The sequence below is a fragment of the Taudactylus pleione genome, unplaced genomic scaffold (genome assembly GCF_031769625.1).
Source record: "Taudactylus pleione unplaced genomic scaffold, aTauple2 ptg001437l, whole genome shotgun sequence".
In the NCBI taxonomy this organism is placed as follows: Eukaryota; Metazoa; Chordata; class Amphibia; order Anura; family Myobatrachidae; genus Taudactylus; species Taudactylus pleione.
This window is the reverse complement of record NW_028285836.1, coordinates 311534-334850: the sequence shown is the minus strand read 5'-3', so window position 1 is coordinate 334850 and position 23317 is coordinate 311534.

Below are 23317 nucleotides of genomic sequence, written 5' to 3'. Positions count from 1 at the left end.
GCAAGGGAATGTATTCATATGATACTGGGGAAACTTTACACATGTTATATGTGGGATAAGCATGCTGGTGGGGGGGAGGATGCAGAGGGGTTGTGGAAACATAGGAAATGGAAAGAAATTGTTTGTTTAAGTTAGCTGGGGTGGGAGGAGTGCTAGTGTTTTAGGGATGATTTTTTTGTAGTATGTTTATAATTTGTTTAAGGGGTGGTGTTATTTCAGTGATAGTACTTATTGGTGTTTTTGTTATTAATAAGTTTTGTGGAAAGGATCTATGTCTTTGTTTGTTGTTTTTTTTTCTGGTAAGTTAATATGATGTACAGTAATTGGAATTTTTCTTTTGGTGGATGAAACCTAATGATGAGTTGTTAGATACTTCAAACAGTGGCTGTATCCCTTTTGGGAATGGAGAAGTTATCTTACACCTGAACGGTTTCAAAATAAAAAAATGTCATGTAGCAGGATGTGATCCTCGGCCATTTTGGCTAGGACCAGGTGTGGTGTAATTGCTGCATCTGGTCTGGTTGGAAGGAATCAGGGTCTCCTTGCTAGGGGATCCTGGGACGTTGATTTGTGATTGCCTACTGCTGTTTGGAGTCCTTGAGGCTGCCAGGATGTCTGGATTGAAGAATACCATTCGCTTTAAATATGCTGAGGAGGTTACTGGTCAAAGAAGAACCCTGCGTACTTTATGGGACAGAATTTTGGTTGGTCTGGCTGGGGTAAGTAAGGAGGAGATTTACTGTATTCAAGAGTTTCCTTCAACTGGGATTTATGATGTGACTTTTTGCCATCCTGAGAACTGCCTGAATGCATTTGAGAGGGTTAAAACCTTTGCAAAAGACCCTTTATTACATGGAATTGAGGTGTTGCCTTTATTTATGGGAGCAGAGAGGCCATTAACGGTGCACATGTACAACCCCTTTGTGGAGCCAGACATTATTAGAGCTTTTCTGTCCAGGTATTGCTCTTCAGTTCGTGGAGGAATTCGCCTAGAAAATTATGTCGGCATATTTAACGGCAAGACTAAATTTTGGGTACGCTTGAGACTGGATCCCAGTGGCATTGGTGGAGTTATGCACCCTCCTGGGAACTTTAATATTGGAGGAGCTAGAGGGTACTTGTTTTATCCTGACCAGCCTTTTTTTTGCAGGAGTTGCTTTAAGTATGGCCATACTAAGGAAAATTGCAGTGTGGGAAAATGTTGCAGAAACTGTGGTTTGCCTGGGCATGAAGCTGCAGAATGTCCTCAGGCACGAAAGTGTGACATATGTGGGGATACTGGTCATGTTATGAGGAGCTGCCCTAAAGGGCCTGAGGAAATGGCTAAGGATACGAGAAGGCTGCATGAACAGCTTAATGTACCATCACATTCTGGGAGTGGAATAGTTAACAGGAGTGAGAGTAATGCTGAAACACCTGCTGTTAATGAGGCTGAGCTGCTGGAACAGGAGAGGCAGTTTAAGTTTAAAGTGGAGATGGTGGAAAGATATGGGTTTAAGACTGTGTGGGAGGCTGAGAAAGGCAATGTGCCTGCTTCAGTTGTTGGACAAGTTGTCTCCCCTGTTTCACAAGTCAGTTCCTCCCCTCCTGCTTTGAGTGGCACTGCTAACATAGCAGAGTTTCCAGACACCTCAGCAAGTCCTTCTGATAGCAATGCTACAGCATCCTTGCAATGTCATTGGAGTGAATCCGAATCTGATTTTGACACCGTGTCTGGTTGTGGAAGTAGTCCTGCAACTGTTAGGAGTTCAGACGATCTGGATGGTTTTACCTCTGTAAATAGGAATCGTGGAGTAGCGACTGGTAGCGCTTTAAAGCGCCCACGGCTGGATGTGAAGGTTGCAGTAACTACAAGTAATCGTTTTGAAGGCCTGCCAGTAGAAGAGGGTGATATGGAGGTAGCCAGCCAGGAGGTGGTGGTGATGGCTGGTCAGCCTGTCTCAGATACTGGCATGCAGTCTGCTGGGTGTTTGCCTGGCACAGTTGATGCTACAGTCCCTATGGAAGCTATTGATCAGCCTGCTCAGTGTATTCAGACTGAGGGTGGTGTGCAGGGGGATTCGCCTGCTCAGCCTTTTTTGAGCACTGGTGATGTTGAATCCTTTATTGATGTATGTAGTGGGAAATGAATGTTGGCAATGTAGTCATGATGTAATGTGCTGCTTTCTTATAATTTGCCTGGCGCGATGTCTATATCTATAATTTCCCAAAATGTAAGGGTATTTAAGTCCAATGCCAGGAGAGCCGCAATTTTGGAAGATATTAGGGCTAAAGGGGGGGATTTAATTTGTTTACAGGAGTGTGGCATATGTGAAGCTCCTAAACAAGATGAATGGCCACATGGTGCTGCAATATGGTCTGGTTCTGCATTAAATAGAAATGATGGCGTGGGGGTATTAGCCCAGAGTAGGGAGATTTCCTTTGAATCCTATGTCATTATTGAGCAGGGTCGTTGCATTTTGGTTGATATTTGTTTTAGAGGGATTAAATTAAGGGTCATTAATGTTTATGCGCCAGTTAATTTGATTGAGCGCAAAGAGTTGTTTGAAAAGATTGTATATTTTTTACCAGGTAAAACACCTGTTATTTTGATTGGTGACATGAATTGTATAATTGAGGTGCAGGGAAGGCAGAGCGTTTGTACGAGTAAGGTGGATGTGACTGGTAATATGTTAAAAAGAATGATTGTGGATTTTGATTTAGTGGATGCTGCAAGTGTGTGTACTGGTGGTAAGCCATTATTTACTTATAAGGCTGATAGAGGAATGATTGAGTCTCGTTTGGATTATGTTTTTGTTACTAAAGTTTTGAAGTGTGTTAGTTTTGTGCAAGTGAGTGTGTCTTACTCTGATCATGAGTGTCTGATATGTAAGGTAGAATGTAAGAATGGTGTGAGGCATGGGAAAGGTGTGTGGAAGCTGAATGTACGGTTGCTTGAAGATGACCAAGTTAGAAAACATTTCTTTAAAAATTATGCTAAATGGCAGATGTGTAAAAGTGAGTTTGTGAATGTGCTTGATTGGTGGGAATGGGTGAAGATGAAAGTGGGTGTGTTTTTCAGAAGAAGTGGCCATATTGTGGCTCGGCGCAAGCGTAATAGGTATGAATGGTTGAATAAGAGATTGTGGTTTTTGTATAGGATGAGAGAAATGGGGCAAGAGGTTGCAGATGATATTAAGGCAGTGAGGTTTGAGGTGAATAAGATGTTGGAGGAGAGGGGTAGACAGATTATATATAGTGCGAAAGTTGAACATATGGAGAAGGATGAAAGATGTAGCAGGTTTTTTTTCAAAAAGATATGTGGAGGGTCTAAGGCTATGGATGTGGTATTGGATGATCGTGGTATGGAAGTGGGTGCGGAAGATGTTATGTTTGAGGTTGAGAAATTTTATAAGAAATTGTATGAATGGAAGGTGGGTGATGGAGATATGCAGAGTGAGGTGTTGAGTGCTGTTAGTGAAAAAGTCAATATGGGTGATTGTGATTTATTATTGAATGATATGTCTGAGGATGAGGTGAAAGATGTATTGAAGAGCATGGGGAGGAATAAATCTCCTGGTAAGGATGGTTTGCCTGTTGAATTTTATATGAGTATGTGGGATGTTGTGAAAGTTGATTTGGTTGAAGTCATGCGTTATATTTTTGTGAATGGCCAGATGAATGATTCTATGAAAGAAGGTGTGGTTGTTTTAATTCATAAAAAAGGTGATAGGCGGTGTTTGGCAAATTGGAGGCCTATTACACTATTGAACTCCGATTATAAGTTGTTTGCAAAGCTGATAGCATGTCGTATGAGAGTGGTTATTAGTCAGGTGATTGGTGAGGAGCAGGTATGTGCGGTCCCAGGACGTCGTATGCATGATAATTTAATGTTGTTGCGTGATATGATAGGTGATTGTCTAGTAAGAAAGCAGAAGATGTATGTGATGGCGCTTGATTTCGAAAAAGCATATGATAGAGTGTCTCATGTATTTATGTTTAATGTTCTGGTGCGGATGGGTTTTCCTGGGGAGTTTGTGAATAAGATTAGATGTTTGTATGCAGGTGCTTGTAGTAGATTGTTGGTGAATGGGTATTTGAGTGAGCATGTTAGTATTGAGTCTGGGGTACGTCAGGGTTGTCCTTTGTCTCCTATTATGTTCATTTGTGTGCTTGAGCCTTTGTTATGTATGTTGCGTAGGGATAAGGTTGTTAGAGGTTTTTTGGTGCCTGGAAGTAATGGGAGATGTGTGAAAACACTAGCTTATATGGATGATGTGGTTGTTGTGGGTGGAAGTAAGGTTACTTTGGACAGAGCAAAATTATTAATACAGTTGTTTTGTGGGGCATCTGCCTTTAAGGTTAATTGGGACAAGTCCAAAGTGAAAGGGTTTGGGGACAGTAGTGTGAGGGATAGTCAGATGGAGTGTGTGTCAGGTGGGATAAAGGTGTTAGGGGTTATTTTTGATGAGTGTCTGAATGGTAAGGAAAGTTGGGATGAAGTAGGGAGGAAAGTGGCTAAAAAGCTTAACTTTTGGAATTTAAGGAAATTGACTATGTTTGGGAAGGTTCTAATTATTAAAGCAGTGGTGTTACCTATGTTATTGCATATTGCAAATGTGTTTCCGCCAGGTTCCCAGGGTGTGAGGAAGATTAATAGAATGCTGTTTCTTTTCTTTTGGGGATGTAAGATGGAGCGTCTGAAACGTGAACATGTGATGAAAGAGTGGCAGAATGGAGGTATGAGGTTTCCAAATTTAGAAGTGTATTTTGGGTTGAATTATATTGCTCAAGTTTTGAGATTGATGGAGATTGATAGTAAGGCTGCTTATATGATGAAATATATGGCTGGTTGGATGATGTGTGGCTTAAAGTGGCGTGTCAGGGAAAATGCAGTGCCAATGGCGTTTAGAGTGTGTAATTGGTATAGTGTGATTGAAGTGTTTGTGAGGAAATTTGATTTATTAGGGGTGAGTGTGAAGGACTTCAGAGAAAGGAAGAATGTTATTAAAATGTTGAAGGGGCGTGAGGAGGTTTGTCTTATTGATGGTTTGACTTCCACAGATAGTGTGAGAACATGGAAGATGATTAATGTGAGTGGTTTGAATAATAGACAGAGGGAGGTGGTATGGATGAAGCTTCATGGTGTGTTGTCTGTGAGACAAGTGCTGTTGAAAAGACATTTGGTTTTGTCAGAAGAGTGTCCACGGGAAGGGTGTAGAGGTTTTGAGAGTGTGATCCATTTGTTTTGGAATTGTTCATATGCACAGCGTGTGTGGAAGGATTTGGGTGGTTTGATAAAAGAGTTGTCTGGGATTCAGGTGATGTCATGGAAGGTGGCTATGTTTGGGCTGGGTGCGTGTGGTAGTGTGAATGAAAGGTTGCTGTGGCTAATTATGGTATGTGTTTCGGAAGTTTTGTGGGATGTTAGGAATATTTATGTGTTTAGACGAGATGATATTGATGCAAGGGAATGTATTCATATGATACTGGGGAAACTTTACACATGTTATATGTGGGATAAGCATGCTGGTGGGGGGGAGGATGCAGAGGGGTTGTGGAAACATAGGAAATGGAAAGAAATTGTTTGTTTAAGTTAGCTGGGGTGGGAGGAGTGCTAGTGTTTTAGGGATGATTTTTTTGTAGTATGTTTATAATTTGTTTAAGGGGTGGTGTTATTTCAGTGATAGTACTTATTGGTGTTTTTGTTATTAATAAGTTTTGTGGAAAGGATCTATGTCTTTGTTTGTTGTTTTTTTTTCTGGTAAGTTAATATGATGTACAGTAATTGGAATTTTTCTTTTGGTGGATGAAACCTAATGATGAGTTGTTAGATACTTCAAACAGTGGCTGTATCCCTTTTGGGAATGGAGAAGTTATCTTACACCTGAACGGTTTCAAAAAAAAAAAAAAAAAAACAAGGTGGGAGTTTGTTCCCAATCCTTGTGTTGGATGGGAGCCTTTTGGCTCCAGGGATGTCAAAGATGGGCTTTCTGGCTCTGAGTTGATGAAGAGAAATGAGGCTCATGTGCCCAGTGCATTTTTACAGTTTCTTGGATGATTGGAGCCAGGTGTAAAGCTATAGGGAGTGGTGCAGTCCCCTAGGTCACTTCAGGCCTAACACCATGAAGATGCACTGCTGCAGCCAATCGGTTTTGCTTGGTACTGTGTAAAAATCTACCTTGCCCCAATACAGGGAAGCCATAGTTGGAGACAGTAGTGGAGTGCATAACCACAATCTCAAGAGCATCACAGGTCCTATATACTTTTTTTATTGAAGCCTTAAATCTATGCTCCAATCACCCAAGAGAGTGTAAAAGCATGCTTTGCAAATAAGCACCATTTCTCTTTAAACCACGAAAGCCAAAAACCCACCATCACAGAGAGCAGGGCTGCACCTGACAGAGCAGCCAAACAGCACCTTAGATTCAGGGTTTTCAGGCTCTCTTATGTCTCAAAGCTTGGGGTTGCGCTTCTGATTTGTTACTTATCAGACACAAGCAGCTACCTCACATAGAGAGACATTGATAATTGCTGATGAACACAATGGGTAGTATAAATCATATGCTATTACAATTAGTGAGAGCTTTTCTTTAATAAAAAATAAATACATCTATATATATATTATAATTTGCAGTACATATCATATGCTAACCACCCATAATTCAATGCTTAAATGTTAACAAAGCAAATAGATAGTGCACACATTACTTCATTTATAAGCATAAAGTTTAGCTGCAAAATATTTTGCATATATTCAAATTATTTCACAGCTTGTACAGTTTAAGTGTAAATGAAGTAATATTTGCACTGTTTGCCCACTTAGCTGACTTTAAAAGATTAAATATATGGTGATTAGCATATGGTAAGTATTATAAATGTAAACACATATACATTGATTTATAATGGTATATGATATAAAGTGGTTTCTAAAAAAGATTATTTATGCTTTGTTCTCAAGTATGGTCGGCTCATTGTGTCAGAGCTTGGGCTGGTAGTTAGAAACTGCAGCAGTAAATTAGGAGCCAGGTATCCAAGAGACAGAACTGCAACTCCCAACCAAACAGAAGATGCACCCCTATATTTGTGTCTTTTTCTCCTAGAAATGTTTTTTCATTTGGCCTGGTTCTATTTTCACCCATCCTTTCCTCCTCCTCCTTAATCTATACTTTCATTTCTTTGATTCATTGTTACCAAAAGAGAGCAGAGGATTTCAATGTCATTTAGAGCCTTGGAGTTATTATTTTTTTTCAATTCATCTCTATGTTATCAATTAACATATGCAGACTTCTTTCTCTTTCTCTCTGGGTGCATGATTTGTGAACGCACTGCCTCCTGCAAGCCTCTGCCACACCCACAAGCCAACTGGTAGCCTTCCTTTCTTCATTTCTTGTCTCGGCAGTTAATCAGATAGTCTAAAACCTTAATTGGAATGTTAACAGTGTTTATGGAATGTTCACACTGTCCACGGAATGTTCAGAACTCTACGGAATAGTCATACTGTCCACGGAATGTTCAGGAGTGGCTGCCATGCAGTCACCATGGCAATAGAATGTAAACAGTCAGCTAGCAGATTCTGCCACTATAACAACATTCTTCTATGATGTCACAATCTACTGCTGCTTATAACCATTGCACTTCCTCGGAGAAGCTTACTTGAGGGAGACAAACACCTCGAGATGCATCATATCACTGCTCGTTCTTGCAAATGGAGAAAATGAATGCCTCCAGCTGGTCCCAAGTTAAACAATCAGGGAAATTCAAGCGTTGCAAACCTAAAATATATTTTCAAAAGATGACAGAAATTTTCTGAATACATAATGTGAACTGCTCTAGCAAATTTGGCCTCAGTATAGAAATGTAACAAATACCCAATTTGTCAGAAGTAATGGTAAGCAATTCATGGCTCCAACAGTTGTATCCATGTGGTTACCCCCGCAATGGTGCGAAAAAGTAAAAACAGGAGACCTGATAATCAATTTCTAAATGGCATTGCAAAAGTGTCTTAGGGGTTGGATAGTCATGACACAAACAATAGAATATATTCATTCTTTAATTAACCAACCCTCTGCAAATACATCCACTTTACAGGGACTTTGACTTTAGTCCCGGAATTAGGCCTAAATAGAGGCAGATAAATGGAGACAAGACATGGAGACACCAAAAGGTCAGTCCTCTTCTTCTCAGTTGTTTAATGAATGATATGAAGTGTTTATAAATGCAAAAGTGAAAGCAGATGAGTGCAGCAGCAGGTTGTATTCACATGTGATTGTAGAACAAGCACTGGGGGCATAGGCCCCATTTCTCCCCATCCCCTCAAAGCCAAATGGCCCCCATTGAAGGGAAAAAACTGAATCTTCAGGTCCCCCTTCACCGATGCTAGTGGGACCCTTGGACATACTTGATCCCTTGAGCAAATTTTTTATTTTTTTTTGTTTTTAAATGGTCTCCCTAATTTTAGTGGTATATGTTTTATACTACCCCTAATGGCATTTGAGTTTTCTGTTCACTTCTTCCACATGTTACATGGCTACTTTTGTATGTCATGTAGCAGGATGTGATCCTCGGCCATTTTGGCTAGGACCAGGTGTGGTGTAATTGCTGCATCTGGTCTGGTTGGAAGGAATCAGGGTCTCCTTGCTAGGGGATCCTGGGACGTTGATTTGTGATTGCCTACTGCTGTTTGGAGTCCTTGAGGCTGCCAGGATGTCTGGATTGAAGAATACCATTCGCTTTAAATATGCTGAGGAGGTTACTGGTCAAAGAAGAACCCTGCGTACTTTATGGGACAGAATTTTGGTTGGTCTGGCTGGGGTAAGTAAGGAGGAGATTTACTGTATTCAAGAGTTTCCTTCAACTGGGATTTATGATGTGACTTTTTGCCATCCTGAGAACTGCCTGAATGCATTTGAGAGGGTTAAAACCTTTGCAAAAGACCCTTTATTACATGGAATTGAGGTGTTGCCTTTATTTATGGGAGCAGAGAGGCCATTAACGGTGCACATGTACAACCCCTTTGTGGAGCCAGACATTATTAGAGCTTTTCTGTCCAGGTATTGCTCTTCAGTTCGTGGAGGAATTCGCCTAGAAAATTATGTCGGCATATTTAACGGCAAGACTAAATTTTGGGTACGCTTGAGACTGGATCCCAGTGGCATTGGTGGAGTTATGCACCCTCCTGGGAACTTTAATATTGGAGGAGCTAGAGGGTACTTGTTTTATCCTGACCAGCCTTTTTTTTGCAGGAGTTGCTTTAAGTATGGCCATACTAAGGAAAATTGCAGTGTGGGAAAATGTTGCAGAAACTGTGGTTTGCCTGGGCATGAAGCTGCAGAATGTCCTCAGGCACGAAAGTGTGACATATGTGGGGATACTGGTCATGTTATGAGGAGCTGCCCTAAAGGGCCTGAGGAAATGGCTAAGGATACGAGAAGGCTGCATGAACAGCTTAATGTACCATCACATTCTGGGAGTGGAATAGTTAACAGGAGTGAGAGTAATGCTGAAACACCTGCTGTTAATGAGGCTGAGCTGCTGGAACAGGAGAGGCAGTTTAAGTTTAAAGTGGAGATGGTGGAAAGATATGGGTTTAAGACTGTGTGGGAGGCTGAGAAAGGCAATGTGCCTGCTTCAGTTGTTGGACAAGTTGTCTCCCCTGTTTCACAAGTCAGTTCCTCCCCTCCTGCTTTGAGTGGCACTGCTAACATAGCAGAGTTTCCAGACACCTCAGCAAGTCCTTCTGATAGCAATGCTACAGCATCCTTGCAATGTCATTGGAGTGAATCCGAATCTGATTTTGACACCGTGTCTGGTTGTGGAAGTAGTCCTGCAACTGTTAGGAGTTCAGACGATCTGGATGGTTTTACCTCTGTAAATAGGAATCGTGGAGTAGCGACTGGTAGCGCTTTAAAGCGCCCACGGCTGGATGTGAAGGTTGCAGTAACTACAAGTAATCGTTTTGAAGGCCTGCCAGTAGAAGAGGGTGATATGGAGGTAGCCAGCCAGGAGGTGGTGGTGATGGCTGGTCAGCCTGTCTCAGATACTGGCATGCAGTCTGCTGGGTGTTTGCCTGGCACAGTTGATGCTACAGTCCCTATGGAAGCTATTGATCAGCCTGCTCAGTGTATTCAGACTGAGGGTGGTGTGCAGGGGGATTCGCCTGCTCAGCCTTTTTTGAGCACTGGTGATGTTGAATCCTTTATTGATGTATGTAGTGGGAAATGAATGTTGGCAATGTAGTCATGATGTAATGTGCTGCTTTCTTATAATTTGCCTGGCGCGATGTCTATATCTATAATTTCCCAAAATGTAAGGGTATTTAAGTCCAATGCCAGGAGAGCCGCAATTTTGGAAGATATTAGGGCTAAAGGGGGGGATTTAATTTGTTTACAGGAGTGTGGCATATGTGAAGCTCCTAAACAAGATGAATGGCCACATGGTGCTGCAATATGGTCTGGTTCTGCATTAAATAGAAATGATGGCGTGGGGGTATTAGCCCAGAGTAGGGAGATTTCCTTTGAATCCTATGTCATTATTGAGCAGGGTCGTTGCATTTTGGTTGATATTTGTTTTAGAGGGATTAAATTAAGGGTCATTAATGTTTATGCGCCAGTTAATTTGATTGAGCGCAAAGAGTTGTTTGAAAAGATTGTATATTTTTTACCAGGTAAAACACCTGTTATTTTGATTGGTGACATGAATTGTATAATTGAGGTGCAGGGAAGGCAGAGCGTTTGTACGAGTAAGGTGGATGTGACTGGTAATATGTTAAAAAGAATGATTGTGGATTTTGATTTAGTGGATGCTGCAAGTGTGTGTACTGGTGGTAAGCCATTATTTACTTATAAGGCTGATAGAGGAATGATTGAGTCTCGTTTGGATTATGTTTTTGTTACTAAAGTTTTGAAGTGTGTTAGTTTTGTGCAAGTGAGTGTGTCTTACTCTGATCATGAGTGTCTGATATGTAAGGTAGAATGTAAGAATGGTGTGAGGCATGGGAAAGGTGTGTGGAAGCTGAATGTACGGTTGCTTGAAGATGACCAAGTTAGAAAACATTTCTTTAAAAATTATGCTAAATGGCAGATGTGTAAAAGTGAGTTTGTGAATGTGCTTGATTGGTGGGAATGGGTGAAGATGAAAGTGGGTGTGTTTTTCAGAAGAAGTGGCCATATTGTGGCTCGGCGCAAGCGTAATAGGTATGAATGGTTGAATAAGAGATTGTGGTTTTTGTATAGGATGAGAGAAATGGGGCAAGAGGTTGCAGATGATATTAAGGCAGTGAGGTTTGAGGTGAATAAGATGTTGGAGGAGAGGGGTAGACAGATTATATATAGTGCGAAAGTTGAACATATGGAGAAGGATGAAAGATGTAGCAGGTTTTTTTTCAAAAAGATATGTGGAGGGTCTAAGGCTATGGATGTGGTATTGGATGATCGTGGTATGGAAGTGGGTGCGGAAGATGTTATGTTTGAGGTTGAGAAATTTTATAAGAAATTGTATGAATGGAAGGTGGGTGATGGAGATATGCAGAGTGAGGTGTTGAGTGCTGTTAGTGAAAAAGTCAATATGGGTGATTGTGATTTATTATTGAATGATATGTCTGAGGATGAGGTGAAAGATGTATTGAAGAGCATGGGGAGGAATAAATCTCCTGGTAAGGATGGTTTGCCTGTTGAATTTTATATGAGTATGTGGGATGTTGTGAAAGTTGATTTGGTTGAAGTCATGCGTTATATTTTTGTGAATGGCCAGATGAATGATTCTATGAAAGAAGGTGTGGTTGTTTTAATTCATAAAAAAGGTGATAGGCGGTGTTTGGCAAATTGGAGGCCTATTACACTATTGAACTCCGATTATAAGTTGTTTGCAAAGCTGATAGCATGTCGTATGAGAGTGGTTATTAGTCAGGTGATTGGTGAGGAGCAGGTATGTGCGGTCCCAGGACGTCGTATGCATGATAATTTAATGTTGTTGCGTGATATGATAGGTGATTGTCTAGTAAGAAAGCAGAAGATGTATGTGATGGCGCTTGATTTCGAAAAAGCATATGATAGAGTGTCTCATGTATTTATGTTTAATGTTCTGGTGCGGATGGGTTTTCCTGGGGAGTTTGTGAATAAGATTAGATGTTTGTATGCAGGTGCTTGTAGTAGATTGTTGGTGAATGGGTATTTGAGTGAGCATGTTAGTATTGAGTCTGGGGTACGTCAGGGTTGTCCTTTGTCTCCTATTATGTTCATTTGTGTGCTTGAGCCTTTGTTATGTATGTTGCGTAGGGATAAGGTTGTTAGAGGTTTTTTGGTGCCTGGAAGTAATGGGAGATGTGTGAAAACACTAGCTTATATGGATGATGTGGTTGTTGTGGGTGGAAGTAAGGTTACTTTGGACAGAGCAAAATTATTAATACAGTTGTTTTGTGGGGCATCTGCCTTTAAGGTTAATTGGGACAAGTCCAAAGTGAAAGGGTTTGGGGACAGTAGTGTGAGGGATAGTCAGATGGAGTGTGTGTCAGGTGGGATAAAGGTGTTAGGGGTTATTTTTGATGAGTGTCTGAATGGTAAGGAAAGTTGGGATGAAGTAGGGAGGAAAGTGGCTAAAAAGCTTAACTTTTGGAATTTAAGAAAATTGACTATGTTTGGGAAGGTTCTAATTATTAAAGCAGTGGTGTTACCTATGTTATTGCATATTGCAAATGTGTTTCCGCCAGGTTCCCGGGGTGTGAGGAAGATTAATAGAATGCTGTTTCTTTTCTTTTGGGGATGTAAGATGGAGCGTCTGAAACGTGAACATGTGATGAAAGAGTGGCAGAATGGAGGTATGAGGTTTCCAAATTTAGAAGTGTATTTTGGGTTGAATTATATTGCTCAAGTTTTGAGATTGATGGAGATTGATAGTAAGGCTGCTTATATGATGAAATATATGGCTGGTTGGATGATGTGTGGCTTGAAGTGGCGTGTCAGGGAAAATGCAGTGCCAATGGCGTTTAGAGTGTGTAATTGGTATAGTGTGATTGAAGTGTTTGTGAGGAAATTTGATTTATTAGGGGTGAGTGTGAAGGACTTCAGAGAAAGGAAGAATGTTATTAAAATGTTGAAGGGGCGTGAGGAGGTTTGTCTTATTGATGGTTTGACTTCCACAGATAGTGTGAGAACATGGAAGATGATTAATGTGAGTGGTTTGAATAATAGACAGAGGGAGGTGGTATGGATGAAGCTTCATGGTGTGTTGTCTGTGAGACAAGTGCTGTTGAAAAGACATTTGGTTTTGTCAGAAGAGTGTCCACGGGAAGGGTGTAGAGGTTTTGAGAGTGTGATCCATTTGTTTTGGAATTGTTCATATGCACAGCGTGTGTGGAAGGATTTGGGTGGTTTGATAAAAGAGTTGTCTGGGATTCAGGTGATGTCATGGAAGGTGGCTATGTTTGGGCTGGGTGCGTGTGGTAGTGTGAATGAAAGGTTGCTGTGGCTAATTATGGTATGTGTTTCGGAAGTTTTGTGGGATGTTAGGAATATTTATGTGTTTAGACGAGATGATATTGATGCAAGGGAATGTATTCATATGATACTGGGGAAACTTTACACATGTTATATGTGGGATAAGCATGCTGGTGGGGGGGAGGATGCAGAGGGGTTGTGGAAACATAGGAAATGGAAAGAAATTGTTTGTTTAAGTTAGCTGGGGTGGGAGGAGTGCTAGTGTTTTAGGGATGATTTTTTTGTAGTATGTTTATAATTTGTTTAAGGGGTGGTGTTATTTCAGTGATAGTACTTATTGGTGTTTTTGTTATTAATAAGTTTTGTGGAAAGGATCTATGTCTTTGTTTGTTGTTTTTTTTCTGGTAAGTTAATATGATGTACAGTAATTGGAATTTTTCTTTTGGTGGATGAAACCTAATGATGAGTTGTTAGATACTTCAAACAGTGGCTGTATCCCTTTTGGGAATGGAGAAGTTATCTTACACCTGAACGGTTTCAAAAAAAAAAAAAAAAAACAAGGTGGGAGTTTGTGCCCAATCCTTGTGTTGGATGGGAGCCTTTTGGCTCCAGGGATGTCAAAGATGGGCTTTCTGGCTCTGAGTTGATGAAGAGAAATGAGGCTCATGTGCCCAGTGCATTTTTACAGTTTCTTGGATGATTGGAGCCAGGTGTAAAGCTATAGGGAGTGGTGCAGTCCCCTAGGTCACTTCAGGCCTAACACCATGAAGATGCACTGCTGCAGCCAATCGGTTTTGCTTGGTACTGTGTAAAAATCTACCTTGCCCCAATACAGGGAAGCCATAGTTGGAGACAGTAGTGGAGTGCATAACCACAATCTCAAGAGCATCACAGGTCCTATATACTTTTTTATTGAAGCCTTAAATCTATGCTCCAATCACCGAGGAGAGTGTAAAAGCATGCTTTGCAAATAAGCACCATTTCTCTTTAAACCACAAAAGCCAAAAACCCACCATCACAGAGAGCAGGGCTGCACCTGACAGAGCAGCCAAACAGCACCTTAGATTCAGGGTTTTCAGGCTCTCTTATGTCTCAAAGCTTGGGGTTGCGCTTCTGATTTGTTACTTATCAGACACAAGCAGCTACCTCACATAGAGAGACATTGATAATTGCTGATGAACACAATGGGTAGTATAAATCATATGCTATTACAATTAGTGAGAGCTTTTCTTTAATAAAAAATAAATACATCTATATATATATTATAATTTGCAGTACATATCATATGCTAACCACCCATAATTCAATGCTTAAATGTTAACTAAGCAAATAGATAGTGCACACATTACTTCATTTATAAGCATAAAGTTTAGCTGCAAAATATTTTGCATATATTCAAATTATTTCACAGCTTGTACAGTTTAAGTGTAAATGAAGTAATATTTGCACTGTTTGCCCACTTAGCTGACTTTAAAAGATTAAATATATGGTGATTAGCATATGGTAAGTATTATAAATGTAAACACATATACATTGATTTATAATGGTATATGATATAAAGTGGTTTCTAAAAAAGATTATTACTGCTTTGTTCTCAAGTATGGTCGGCTCATTGTGTCAGAGCTTGGGCTGGTAGTTAGAAACTGCAGCAGTAAATTAGGAGCCAGGTATCCAAGAGACAGAACTGCAACTCCCAACCAAACAGAAGATGCACCCCTATATTTGTGTCTTTTTCTCCTAGAAATGTTTTTTCATTTGGCCTGGTTCTATTTTCACCCATCCTTTCCTCCTCCTCCTTAATCTATACTTTCATTTCTTTGATTCATTGTTACCAAAAGAGAGCAGAGGATTTCAATGTCATTTAGAGCCTTGGAGTTATTATTTTTTTTCAATTCATCTCTATGTTATCAATTAACATATGCAGACTTCTTTCTCTTTCTCTCTGGGTGCATGATTTGTGAACGTACTGCCTCCTGGAAGCCTCTGCCACACCCACAAGCCAACTGGTAGCCTTCCTTTCTTCATTTCTTGTCTCGGCAGTTAATCAGATAGTCTAAAACCTTAATTGGAATGTTAACAGTGTTTATGGAATGTTCACACTGTCCACGGAATGTTCAGAACTCTACGGAATAGTCATACTGTCCACGGAATGTTCAGGAGTGGCTGCCATGCAGTCACCATGGCAATAGAATGTAAACAGTCAGCTAGCAGATTCTGCCACTATAACAACATTCTTCTATGATGTCACAATCTACTGCTGCTTATAACCATTGCACTTCCTCGGAGAAGCTTACTTGAGGGAGACAAACACCTCGAGATGCATCATATCACTGCTCGTTCTTGCAAATGGAGAAAATGAATGCCTCCAGCTGGTCCCAAGTTAAACAATCAGGGAAATTCAAGCGTTGCAAACCTAAAATATATTTTCAAAAGATGACAGAAATTTTCTGAATACATAATGTGAACTGCTCTAGCAAATTTGGCCTCAGTATAGAAATGTAACAAATACCCAATTTGTCAGAAGTAATGGTAAGCAATTCATGGCTCCAACAGTTGTATCCATGTGGTTACCCCCGCAATGGTGCGAAAAAGTAAAAACAGGAGACCTGATAATCAATTTCTAAATGGCATTGCAAAAGTGTCTTAGGGGTTGGATAGTCATGACACAAACAATAGAATATATTCATTATTTAATTAACCAATCCTCTGCAAATACATCCACTTTACAGGGACTTTGACTTTAGTCCCGGAATTAGGCCTAAATAGAGGCAGATAAATGGAGACAAGACATGGAGACACCAAAAGGTCAGTCCTCTTCTTCTCAGTTGTTTAATGAATGATATGAAGTGTTTATAAATGCAAAAGTGAAAGCAGATGAGTGCAGCAGCAGGTTGTATTCACATGTGATTGTAGAACAAGCACTGGGGGCATAGGCCCCATTTCTCCCCATCCCCTCAAAGCCAAATGGCCCCCATTGAAGGGAAAAAACTGAATCTTCAGGTCCCCCTTCACCGATGCTAGTGGGACCCTTGGACATACTTGATCCCTTGAGCAAATTTTTTATTTTTTTTTGTTTTTAAATGGTCTCCCTAATTTTAGTGGTATATGTTTTATACTACCCCTAATGGCATTTGAGTTTTCTGTTCACTTCTTCCACATGTTACATGGCTATGTATGTGATGTAACAAGGTGGGAGTTTGTGCCCAATCCTTGTGTTGGATGGGAGCCTTTTGGCTCCAGGGATGTCAAAGATGGGCTTTCTGGCTCTGAGTTGATGAAGAGAAATGAGGCTCATGTGCCCAGTGCATTTTTACAGTTTCTTGGATGATTGGAGCCAGGTGTAAAGCTATAGGGAGTGGTGCAGTCCCCTAGGTCACTTCAGGCCTAACACCATGAAGATGCACTGCTGCAGCCAATCGGTTTTGCTTGGTACTGTGTAAAAATCTACCTTGCCCCAATACAGGGAAGCCATAGTTGGAGACAGTAGTGGAGTGCATAACCACAATCTCAAGAGCATCACAGGTCCTATATACTTTTTTATTGAAGCCTTAAATCTATGCTCCAATCACCCAGGAGAGTGTAAAAGCATGCTTTGCAAATAAGCACCATTTCTCTTTAAACCACAAAAGCCAAAAACCCACCATCACAGAGAGCAGGGCTGCACCTGACAGAGCAGCCAAACAGCACCTTAGATTCAGGGTTTTCAGGCTCTCTTATGTCTCAAAGCTTGGGGTTGCGCTTCTGATTTGTTACTTATCAGACACAAGCAGCTACCTCACATAGAGAGACATTGATAATTGCTGATGAACACAATGGGTAGTATAAATCATATGCTATTACAATTAGTGAGAGCTTTTCTTTAATAAAAAATAAATACATCTATATATATATTATAATTTGCAGTACATATCATATGCTAACCACCCATAATTCAATGCTTAAATGTTAACTAAGCAAATAGATAGTGCACACATTACTTCATTTATAAGCATAAAGTTTAGCTGCAAAATATTTTGCATATATTCAAATTATTTCACAGCTTGTACAGTTTAAGTGTAAATGAAGTAATATTTGCACTGTTTGCCCACTTAGCTGACTTTAAAAGATTAAATATATGGTGATTAGCATATGGTAAGTATTATAAATGTAAACACATATACATTGATTTATAATGGTATATGATATAAAGTGGTTTCTAAAAAAGATTATTACTGCTTTGTTCTCAAGTATGGTCGGCTCATTGTGTCAGAGCTTGGGCTGGTAGTTAGAAACTGCAGCAGTAAATTAGGAGCCAGGTATCCAAGAGACAGAACTGCAACTCCCAACCAAACAGAAGATGCACCCCTATATTTGTGTCTTTTTCTCCTAGAAATGTTTTTTCATTTGGCCTGGTTCTATTTTCACCCATCCTTTCCTCCTCCTCCTTAATCTATACTTTCATTTCTTTGATTCATTGTTACCAAAAGAGAGCAGAGGATTTCAATGTCATTTAGAGCCTTGGAGTTATTATTTTTTTTCAATTCATCTCTATGTTATCAATTAACATATGCAGACTTCTTTCTCTTTCTCTCTGGGTGCATGATTTGTGAACGTACTGCCTCCTGGAAGCCTCTGCCACACCCACAAGCCAACTGGTAGCCTTCCTTTCTTCATTTCTTGTCTCGGCAGTTAATCAGATAGTCTAAAACCTTAATTGGAATGTTAACAGTGTTTATGGAATGTTCACACTGTCCACGGAATGTTCAGAACTCTACGGAATAGTCATACTGTCCACGGAATGTTCAGGAGTGGCTGCCATGCAGTCACCATGGCAATAGAATGTAAACAGTCAGCTAGCAGATTCTGCCACTATAACAACATTCTTCTATGATGTCACAATCTACTGCTGCTTATAACCATTGCACTTCCTCGGAGAAGCTTACTTGAGGGAGACAAACACCTCGAGATGCATCATATCACTGCTCGTTCTTGCAAATGGAGAAAATGAATGCCTCCAGCTGGTCCCAAGTTAAACAATCAGGGAAATTCAAGCGTTGCAAACCTAAAATATATTTTCAAAAGATGACAGAAATTTTCTGAATACATAATGTGAACTGCTCTAGCAAATTTGGCCTCAGTATAGAAATGTAACAAATACCCAATTTGTCAGAAGTAATGGTAAGCAATTCATGGCTCCAACAGTTGTATCCATGTGGTTACCCCCGCAATGGTGCGAAAAAGTAAAAACAGGAGACCTGATAATCAATTTCTAAATGGCATTGCAAAAGTGTCTTAGGGGTTGGATAGTCATGACACAAACAATAGAATATATTCATTATTTAATTAACCAATCCTCTGCAAATACATCCACTTTACAGGGACTTTGACTTTAGTCCCGGAATTAGGCCTAAATAGAGGCAGATAAATGGAGACAAGACATGGAGACACCAAAAGGTCAGTCCTCTTCTTCTCAGTTGTTTAATGAATGATATGAAGTGTTTATAAATGCAAAAGTGAAAGCAGATGAGTGCAGCAGCAGGTTGTATTCACATGTGATTGTAGAACAAGCACTGGGGGCATAGGCCCCATTTCTCCCCATCCCCTCAAAGCCAAATGGCCCCCATTGAAGGGAAAAAACTGAATCTTCAGGTCCCCCTTCACCGATGCTAGTGGGACCCTTGGACATACTTGATCCCTTGAGCAAATTTTTTATTTTTTTTTGTTTTTAAATGGTCTCCCTAATTTTAGTGGTATATGTTTTATACTACCCCTAATGGCATTTGAGTTTTCTGTTCACTTCTTCCACATGTTACATGGCTACTTTTGTATGTCATGTAGCAGGATGTGATCCTCGGCCATTTTGGCTAGGACCAGGTGTGGTGTAATTGCTGCATCTGGTCTGGTTGGAAGGAATCAGGGTCTCCTTGCTAGGGGATCCTGGGACGTTGATTTGTGATTGCCTACTGCTGTTTGGAGTCCTTGAGGCTGCCAGGATGTCTGGATTGAAGAATACCATTCGCTTTAAATATGCTGAGGAGGTTACTGGTCAAAGAAGAACCCTGCGTACTTTATGGGACAGAATTTTGGTTGGTCTGGCTGGGGTAAGTAAGGAGGAGATTTACTGTATTCAAGAGTTTCCTTCAACTGGGATTTATGATGTGACTTTTTGCCATCCTGAGAACTGCCTGAATGCATTTGAGAGGGTTAAAACCTTTGCAAAAGACCCTTTATTACATGGAATTGAGGTGTTGCCTTTATTTATGGGAGCAGAGAGGCCATTAACGGTGCACATGTACAACCCCTTTGTGGAGCCAGACATTATTAGAGCTTTTCTGTCCAGGTATTGCTCTTCAGTTCGTGGAGGAATTCGCCTAGAAAATTATGTCGGCATATTTAACGGCAAGACTAAATTTTGGGTACGCTTGAGACTGGATCCCAGTGGCATTGGTGGAGTTATGCACCCTCCTGGGAACTTTAATATTGGAGGAGCTAGAGGGTACTTGTTTTATCCTGACCAGCCTTTTTTTTGCAGGAGTTGCTTTAAGTATGGCCATACTAAGGAAAATTGCAGTGTGGGAAAATGTTGCAGAAACTGTGGTTTGCCTGGGCATGAAGCTGCAGAATGTCCTCAGGCACGAAAGTGTGACATATGTGGGGATACTGGTCATGTTATGAGGAGCTGCCCTAAAGGGCCTGAGGAAATGGCTAAGGATACGAGAAGGCTGCATGAACAGCTTAATGTACCATCACATTCTGGGAGTGGAATAGTTAACAGGAGTGAGAGTAATGCTGAAACACCTGCTGTTAATGAGGCTGAGCTGCTGGAACAGGAGAGGCAGTTTAAGTTTAAAGTGGAGATGGTGGAAAGATATGGGTTTAAGACTGTGTGGGAGGCTGAGAAAGGCAATGTGCCTGCTTCAGTTGTTGGACAAGTTGTCTCCCCTGTTTCACAAGTCAGTTCCTCCCCTCCTGCTTTGAGTGGCACTGCTAACATAGCAGAGTTTCCAGACACCTCAGCAAGTCCTTCTGATAGCAATGCTACAGCATCCTTGCAATGTCATTGGAGTGAATCCGAATCTGATTTTGACACCGTGTCTGGTTGTGGAAGTAGTCCTGCAACTGTTAGGAGTTCAGACGATCTGGATGGTTTTACCTCTGTAAATAGGAATCGTGGAGTAGCGACTGGTAGCGCTTTAAAGCGCCCACGGCTGGATGTGAAGGTTGCAGTAACTACAAGTAATCGTTTTGAAGGCCTGCCAGTAGAAGAGGGTGATATGGAGGTAGCCAGCCAGGAGGTGGTGGTGATGGCTGGTCAGCCTGTCTCAGATACTGGCATGCAGTCTGCTGGGTGTTTGCCTGGCACAGTTGATGCTACAGTCCCTATGGAAGCTATTGATCAGCCTGCTCAGTGTATTCAGACTGAGGGTGGTGTGCAGGGGGATTCGCCTGCTCAGCCTTTTTTGAGCACTGGTGATGTTGAATCCTTTATTGATGTATGTAGTGGGAAATGAATGTTGGCAATGTAGTCATGATGTAATGTGCTGCTTTCTTATAATTTGCCTGGCGCGATGTCTATATCTATAATTTCCCAAAATGTAAGGGTATTTAAGTCCAATGCCAGGAGAGCCGCAATTTTGGAAGATATTAGGGCTAAAGGGGGGGATTTAATTTGTTTACAGGAGTGTGGCATATGTGAAGCTCCTAAACAAGATGAATGGCCACATGGTGCTGCAATATGGTCTGGTTCTGCATTAAATAGAAATGATGGCGTGGGGGTATTAGCCCAGAGTAGGGAGATTTCCTTTGAATCCTATGTCATTATTGAGCAGGGTCGTTGCATTTTGGTTGATATTTGGTTTAGAGGGATTAAATTAAGGGTCATTAATGTTTATGCGCCAGTTAATTTGATTGAGCGCAAAGAGTTGTTTGAAAAGATTGTATATTTTTTACCAGGTAAAACACCTGTTATTTTGATTGGTGACATGAATTGTATAATTGAGGTGCAGGGAAGACAGAGCGTTTGTACGAGTAAGGTGGATGTGACTGGTAATATGTTAAAAAGAATGATTGTGGATTTTGATTTAGTGGATGCTGCAAGTGTGTGTACTGGTGGTAAGCCATTATTTACTTATAAGGCTGATAGAGGAATGATTGAGTCTCGTTTGGATTATGTTTTTGTTACTAAAGTTTTGAAGTGTGTTAGTTTTGTGCAAGTGAGTGTGTCTTACTCTGATCATGAGTGTCTGATATGTAAGGTAGAATGTAAGAATGGTGTGAGGCATGGGAAAGGTGTGTGGAAGCTGAATGTACAGTTGCTTGAAGATGACCAAGTTAGAAAACATTTCTTTAAAAATTATGCTAAATGGCAGATGTGTAAAAGTGAGTTTGTGAATGTGCTTGATTGGTGGGAATGGGTGAAGATGAAAGTGGGTGTGTTTTTCAGAAGAAGTGGCCATATTGTGGCTCGGCGCAAGCGTAATAGGTATGAATGGTTGAATAAGAGATTGTGGTTTTTGTATAGGATGAGAGAAATGGGGCAAGAGGTTGCAGATGATATTAAGGCAGTGAGGTTTGAGGTGAATAAGATGTTGGAGGAGAGGGGTAGACAGATTATATATAGTGCGAAAGTTGAACATATGGAGAAGGATGAAAGATGTAGCAGGTTTTTTTTCAAAAAGATATGTGGAGGGTCTAAGGCTATGGATGTGGTATTGGATGATCGTGGTATGGAAGTGGGTGCGGAAGATGTTATGTTTGAGGTTGAGAAATTTTATAAGAAATTGTATGAATGGAAGGTGGGTGATGGAGATATGCAGAGTGAGGTGTTGAGTGCTGTTAGTGAAAAAGTCAATATGGGTGATTGTGATTTATTATTGAATGATATGTCTGAGGATGAGGTGAAAGATGTATTGAAGAGCATGGGGAGGAATAAATCTCCTGGTAAGGATGGTTTGCCTGTTGAATTTTATATGAGTATGTGGGATGTTGTGAAAGTTGATTTGGTTGAAGTCATGCGTTATATTTTTGTGAATGGCCAGATGAATGATTCTATGAAAGAAGGTGTGGTTGTTTTAATTCATAAAAAAGGTGATAGGCGGTGTTTGGCAAATTGGAGGCCTATTACACTATTGAACTCCGATTATAAGTTGTTTGCAAAGCTGATAGCATGTCGTATGAGAGTGGTTATTAGTCAGGTGATTGGTGAGGAGCAGGTATGTGCGGTCCCAGGACGTCGTATGCATGATAATTTAATGTTGTTGCGTGATATGATAGGTGATTGTCTAGTAAGAAAGCAGAAGATGTATGTGATGGCGCTTGATTTCGAAAAAGCATATGATAGAGTGTCTCATGTATTTATGTTTAATGTTCTGGTGCGGATGGGTTTTCCTGGGGAGTTTGTGAATAAGATTAGATGTTTGTATGCAGGTGCTTGTAGTAGATTGTTGGTGAATGGGTATTTGAGTGAGCATGTTAGTATTGAGTCTGGGGTACGTCAGGGTTGTCCTTTGTCTCCTATTATGTTCATTTGTGTGCTTGAGCCTTTGTTATGTATGTTGCGTAGGGATAAGGTTGTTAGAGGTTTTTTGGTGCCTGGAAGTAATGGGAGATGTGTGAAAACACTAGCTTATATGGATGATGTGGTTGTTGTGGGTGGAAGTAAGGTTACTTTGGACAGAGCAAAATTATTAATACAGTTGTTTTGTGGGGCATCTGCCTTTAAGGTTAATTGGGACAAGTCCAAAGTGAAAGGGTTTGGGGACAGTAGTGTGAGGGATAGTCAGATGGAGTGTGTGTCAGGTGGGATAAAGGTGTTAGGGGTTATTTTTGATGAGTGTCTGAATGGTAAGGAAAGTTGGGATGAAGTAGGGAGGAAAGTGGCTAAAAAGCTTAACTTTTGGAATTTAAGAAAATTGACTATGTTTGGG